Genomic DNA, 7,021 nt, shown 5'->3' on the forward strand with positions numbered 1-7,021 from the left:
GACCTACTTGTACAAAAATACTTATAGCTGCTCTTTTTGTAGTGGCAAAGAATTGGAAAGTGCAGAGATATCCATTAATTGGGGAATGGCTGAATAAATTGTAGTACATGTTGGTGATGGAACACTGTTGTGCTGTAAGAAATGATGCATAATTTCAGAGAAAGTTGAAAAGATTTGCATGAATTTATGCAAAATGAAATAAGCAGAACTAGGAGAACATTTTACACAGTGAATGCGATATTATACATTGATCAAATGTGAAAACTTGGTTGCTTTCTGCAATGTGATGAACTGGAACAATTTGGGAAGATTCATGATGGGAAATGCTATCCACCATTAGAGAAAGAACTGTTGGAGTTGGATGGATGTGGATCAAAGCATACTGTCTTTCACATCAGTGTATTTATGATTTTATTTTGGGGTTTTGGTTTTATGTGAGTATGCTCTGATAACAATGACCAATATGTGTGTTTTTCATGATAATAAAAATAAAAATTTTAAAAAGAATTTGGTACTGGTAAAGAAATAGAGACAGATTGGTTGAATTTGAAGAATGCAATATATTGAAGAAAGTGAGAAAAGTAGCCTAATATTTGCTAAATATGAAGATTAGAACTACAACAGTAAGAGCTCATTAGATGACAAAATACTTCTATGAAAATGAGAAAGAGAAACTAGGAAAAGCCCAACATTTCATAGCACATGCCCAAATAATCTTCAAATGGTTAAATGACTTAGACATGGTAAGTGACATCATAACATATAAGAGGAGAAAGGAAGAAATTACTTGTCAGATCTATTCATAGGGCCACTAATCACAATGAAATAAGAGAGAGTGAGGAGCATAAAAGAGAAAATAGTCAAAGCAGATGAAATATAAGGAGATGAAATATAAGCTTTCAATGCAAAAGAAATGTTCAAAATCACAAAAACAGAGAAATTTTAAAGCATTAAATTTAAAGCATGTTAACAGAGATCATATTCATGAAACTGACAAATGCCTCAGAGATTGTGGAAAAATATGAACATTATTGCATTTTTGATATAACTGACTTTGTCAATGAATACGTATAAATCTTTTGTGATCTAAGAATGTATTTTGTGTGAAAGAAAAGAACAGTTGATCTTTATCTGACATATAATTTATATTGAGAACATCTCTCTAATCCATTTTGGGGATATCCTAGGCAAGAGTCAAACTTAAAATTTGAGAGTTCGTTTCCAAAGTTCTAATTATTAATAAACTGTTGTTTAATGAGTCAGAGTTGTATCTCTCTTTTTAGAAGTTAAGTGTATGCTAAGAATGAATTTTTTGAACTCTCCGGTGATGGTGAACCTATATGGGTGCCAAAGATGGCACACAGAGCACTCTCTGTGGGCATGCCACACTCCCTTCCTTGTCCCCAGAGTTTGTAACTAGAAAGGCAGAGGGACTTGGCAGAGCTTCTCCCTGCCCCCCTCTACCATGCCTGATGACATTTTTTCACATCCTTGCCCCTCTGACAATCAGCTAAATGGGAGCACACAATGGGTAAGGTGGGTGGATCTGGTGGCAGAGCTGGAGGGGAGCAGAGCGCTCAGGCCACTCCCCTCCTCCTCTCTACACTTGCTGAGGACATTCCTCACTTCACCTACTGCTCTGCCCAGTAGCCCAATGGGATAGCTATCTCCCTCCCTTGTTGTGTGTGGGGACACCCAGAACTGCTGAGGGGGACATGGCATTCATTCTGGGGGGGGAGGGGAATGGCACTCAGTCTCTAAAAGGCTCACCACCACTGATATAGACTATTAGAGCTAGAAAGCACCTTATCCAAACTGCCTCCCTTCAAACCCCTATCATTTTAAAGGTGACGAAATAGTCCTACTGAGATCCTAATGTGTCCTTAATCATCATGCTGACCTTTATTAAGTGCTTTATTGTCTGCAGAGCATTTTATATGTGTGTGTGTGTGTGTGTGTGTGTGTGTGTGTGTGTGTGTGTGTGTGTATAGTACAGGAATCTTGTGTATTATTGACTACAAATATTACTTCAATTTTACAGATAAGGAATAAGGCTTTGAGCAGCAAAATAACTTTCCTGTAGACACTTAGTAATGGAAATAGGGCCTTCTTTACTGGATTGAACCCTCTAGCCTGTGTTATTACAAATGTTCATTTGGCCTTTGCACTAACTATATAATTCTGCTTAAAAACCACCAGGATTTCTTGTATTTTGTATGTATTAACCTATGAATTTTCACATGTTGATTTCCAAAAGTCTAAGTGACCAACAAGAGCCTGCCAACAAGAGCAACAACTTCAGGGCCAAAACCAATGTGAAGCAGGTTGGTGAGACGCCTTATGGCGAGCCAGTTATGTTTCAGGAAGCACAGGAAAAGGCTAGACAGATCAGGTAGGAAGAAAAATAGAATTCATGTTGCAGACAAGCACAGATGCTGCTATTATTATACCTCTGGCCAAGAACAAAAAACCAGCTGGGCATGCTAAGAGGGAAAAAGCATTATACACAATGACTGGATTGCAAGTCATGTGAATTTACCTGGTCATATGTACTAAAGTGGAAATGCTGTAATACATTCATGGAGGAATAGCCTCCGGGTGCAGCATTTATAGCTGCTCTGTTTTTGGAAATGGGCGGGATTAAATTCTTATACGGATTCCAAATGGATTTAGGACAGAGATTTGGTCTCTGATTCTAGAGGGAATCATCATCCTAAGTGACCAATTTCCTGCAATCTGCCAGCCCAGCGAGCTCTCATTTCTTTGCCTAAATAATTTCCAGTTGAAAATTGAAGCTGTAGAAGATAGATCTTAAGTTGTTTTTTTCCCTTCTGTTTTACCATCACAAACAACAATTGCCAGCAAAAGGGAGAAGAGAACAAGAGCCCTCGTAGTACCGCCCCCTCCGCCCCCCGGGCACCTTTACTGCTTTCAGTCCAGCCCTTAAAGGGGTCATCTGGAGAAATGAGCGATGTGGAGCAGCACAGCCATCTCTACTAACTCTCGACCAACTGCCATTCAATATGGCACATAGAACAGCCTACCTGAGGCAAGGGGTCACGCCAGAGGAGAGGGAGGAAGTGAGAGGCCAGTCAAAACAGCACCTTGGCCGTCATCTCCCCTTCTAATCGTGACGGACAGCCTCGGGACCCAAAGTCCTTCGGCACCTCGTGCTTCCAAGCCGGAGCTCCCAGAATTTATTCTGCAGGTGCTACAGCCACGTCTGCCCCAGACTCAGGACATTCTCGCCAAGCCCGTGGCCCTATCAAATGGCAATATCCGCCTCAGAAACGGATCCGTGGACATGACCACAAAGAAGGACGTACTGTGTGCTTTGCCACTACAACTTAAAGGCCACGTGGTCTTTTCACATTAATTGCAGTGGAAACGGTCTACATTTCTTGCTCCCCTTTAGAATCGGAACTCCGTTAGAGCACGGAATCCATTTCCCAGTTCTTTCGCTCTCATTCACTCACTGCTCTGACTGAAGTACGGGCATGTATACTTTAGGAGGGAGAGACAATATCACCAATCTCTGGCTATATCTAGGCGTACCCGATTGTCATCTGCCTGGGAGAGTAATTAACAAGAGAACGGGCCATATTTGTGCATATTAGGATGAATTTCCACTTGTAATTGTCCAGTTATGCAAAGAAAACCCAATACAATGTCGACTTGCACGATTTCAAGGGAAATTTTGGGAATTGACACGATGTCAATGAAATACTTGTATATTGTTGTCCCCATATGTTATGCTTTGGAAGAGAAGAACATTGGGACAGAATTAATTAGCTCTAGAAAAATCAGGATTGTATTCTGCAGTGGCAGGAGAGTCTGAAGCCAGAATTGAGAGCCGATTTCTCTCTCTACCGTGCAAGATTAACAGAGAAGTTTCTATGCATTCAAAAGAGACCAGACTATCAATAAAAAAGGGAAGCCATCATTTCTTGTATACCAGCCATTGGCCCAAGTGCTTCTGGGAGCTGGGTATTATCACTGTCCCATTTTATAGATGAGGAACCCAAGGCAACCTGGGCCACAGAGTTATTAGTATCTGAGGCCAGACTTTAATCCAGGCCTTCCTGACCCAAGGCACCGCTCTTTATGCTCTGTTTAACTTGTCTGAATTATTTCCAGTTTTGCACATGAGAGAGCAGTCTAAGTTTAAACCAAGACAGTAAGCTCGAGATGACGGGCTAAATTCCTAGTGCCACTGTCGCACTCCTAGTCAATTTGAAGTTCATTTACGAGATAGACGTTTTCATATCCTAATCAGAACATATTCTTCGAAAAACGTGAGAAACTGTTGATACGTGTGATTGGGAAAATTAAAAAATAGAGAGACAAAATTTAGAGCACCTCCTAATCAGGAAGCATATTCTGCACAGAAGCGGAAGCACTGCCCTATATAGGGAAAGCGGAGACATTGGGGTTTCTGGTTTCTCTTGCCTCACAAAATGGAAGGCGTTTTTAAAATGTCATTCCCTGTGCTTAACTAATGCTTCTCGACATGGCATCCAAATCTATGCGCCCTGCCTTGAACTCTCTCCTGAGCTCTAGTCTTCTATTACGCAAACGGAACATGGCTAAAATCGAACTCATTGCCTCCCCTCTAAAATGACTCTCCTCCAAATTTCCCTCTGTAAGTACCATCATCCTTGTAAATAAGGAAGTTATGCACATCAGAGTCATTCTGAACTTTGTGCCATGTGTTAATTCTTGTGAATTTTATTTCCATATTACTTGCACTTATCCCCGTCTCTTCCCTCCCATAATCGCTAAGATAGTTGAGGCCCTCATCATCTCTCTGGACTATTGTAATGCCCTTTTAATTGATTTTCCTTCTTTTAGTGTCTTTCTTCTACAATTCCACTTTCCCAAAACTACAAAACAATCTTCCTAAAAACATCTGACTGGCCATGTCCCTTCTCTGCCCAAATACTATAGGCAATCTCCTGAGAATTAATCCCCTTCTCAGATTATCTCGAGTCAATCTCTACAGGCTGATTTCACATTTTTTTTACTCCACACATTCCAACCAACTTGAGCTTCCTGATTTCTCCCTAATTCAGTGCTACCTACCTCTTATTCCTGTAGAATCTTTGGCCTCTATCTACTCAGCACAGACTTTTTTTCTGATCATCTTACTCATTAGTGTTCTCTGTATTTATGCTTTTTATATATATATATTTTTTGGTTATTTCCAGTGCCTAGTACATAGCACATAGTAGAGGCATAATAACTGCTTGATGAAATGAACCGAATATTCAAGTTCTTATTTTGACCCACCATGATATTTCAACTATAGTGAATCCATCTCATATTGGGATTCAGGGTTGGATCTCCTCCTGTGATGAACAGCTTTGACCATTTGACCTTCTTTCACCTCAATAGGGTCATTGAAAAAGATGATCTCTGCTGTTCAATCTTTCATATAATATTGAACAAATTGATATAAGGATGGAAGACACTTTGCTAGAGAACATACACAGATGTACGTATATTTGCTCTATTAAATGATATGCTTTTTATAATCAAGATCAGTGAGAATTTGCATTCTCTACATCTTTTAGGCATCATGTGAAAACCCGTTTGTTTGTTACCTAATGAATATTCTCTTTGGGGATGTCGTTGATATTTGTCAAGATGAGGATTATCATATTTTATATTGATGAGTATCATGGACCAAACTTGACCCAGGGTTATCTGGTGGTTTCAGTTTAGGGAAGGAACAAAATGAGTCACTCTTTAACCATTTAACAGGGAGCTTACTAAGTCAGGGAATAGAAAATATATTCATTCAGGATACAGCATTGTTTCAGTTGGGGTCAGTTAGCTTACCTACTACTGTGTTTGATCATGTCCAGAGAAAAATGGTGCCCAAGTGAACAGACTTGGATAAGTACTTGGATAAGTACTTCATGCCAATGATGTCATGCACTCCATTTCCTTATAATGATACAAAAGGAAATAATGAAGTTAAGATATACCAATAATTATAGGAGTTATCTCCTTGTCATAATCTGAATTTCACACTTTCCAAAGATCTTTGTAGAGGATCTTTGTAGATGAAACAATAGGGTATGAGCTCACATTTGAACAGCTATTTGGATTCTTCCAGGGATTACTTTAGCCAGGTAGTTCCCTTATTTGTTGGACCTTGACTTCTTTGTTTTTATTTACAATAAAATCTTTATTCTCATAATTTTCTCATAATTTTCAATTTTTCTAATAAGCAGATTATTTCTAAATGAAAATGGTGTAAACTTGGAAAATTCAATTCAATAAATATTTTTTCACCTACTATACAGAGAGATGGGTAATTTGAAGACAAAAATTAAATAATACTTACCATATAAAAAGTTTATTTTCTACTCAAGAAAAAAAGCTAAGTCTTTTAAAGTTTAGTCACTCAGATTTTAGAATGTTCTGCCTGAGACAGAGCTAAGATGGTGGAGTAGAACCAGGAAAGTTCAAACCACTCTGAGAATTCTCTCTAACCAATATTGAAATAACCCTTCAAAAAGAATACTAGATGGCAATGCAGTGATCATGAACAACCCAGAGGGATCTATGAGAAAAAACACTATCCACATTCAGAGGAAAAACTGTGGGAGTAAAAACACCAAAGAAAAACAGCTGCTTGATTACATGGGTCGAGGGGGATATGATTGGGGATATAGACTCTAAATGAACATCCTGGTGCAAACATCAACACCATGGAAATAGGGTCTGATCAAGGATACATGAAATACCCAGTAGAATTGCTCATCAGCTATGGGAAGGGCAGGGGGAGGGGAGTGTGAAGATTGGATTTAGCTATCTCCTTATTGTAATAATGAAGATGCTTAGTCTGACAAAATCAGGAATGTCTATACCCATACTGAAGGATTAAGTATTCAGGAGGATGGCCTTTGATAGACATGTGCAGAAAACAGCTGACAGACCCCTGGGCTGTCCTAAGTCAAGCTTAAGCTACCATTGGTACAGATGAGACGCAGGAAAGTGATATAAAACCATC

This window comes from Monodelphis domestica, chromosome 3, assembly GCF_027887165.1.
Source record: "Monodelphis domestica isolate mMonDom1 chromosome 3, mMonDom1.pri, whole genome shotgun sequence".
Taxonomy (NCBI): Eukaryota; Metazoa; Chordata; class Mammalia; order Didelphimorphia; family Didelphidae; genus Monodelphis; species Monodelphis domestica.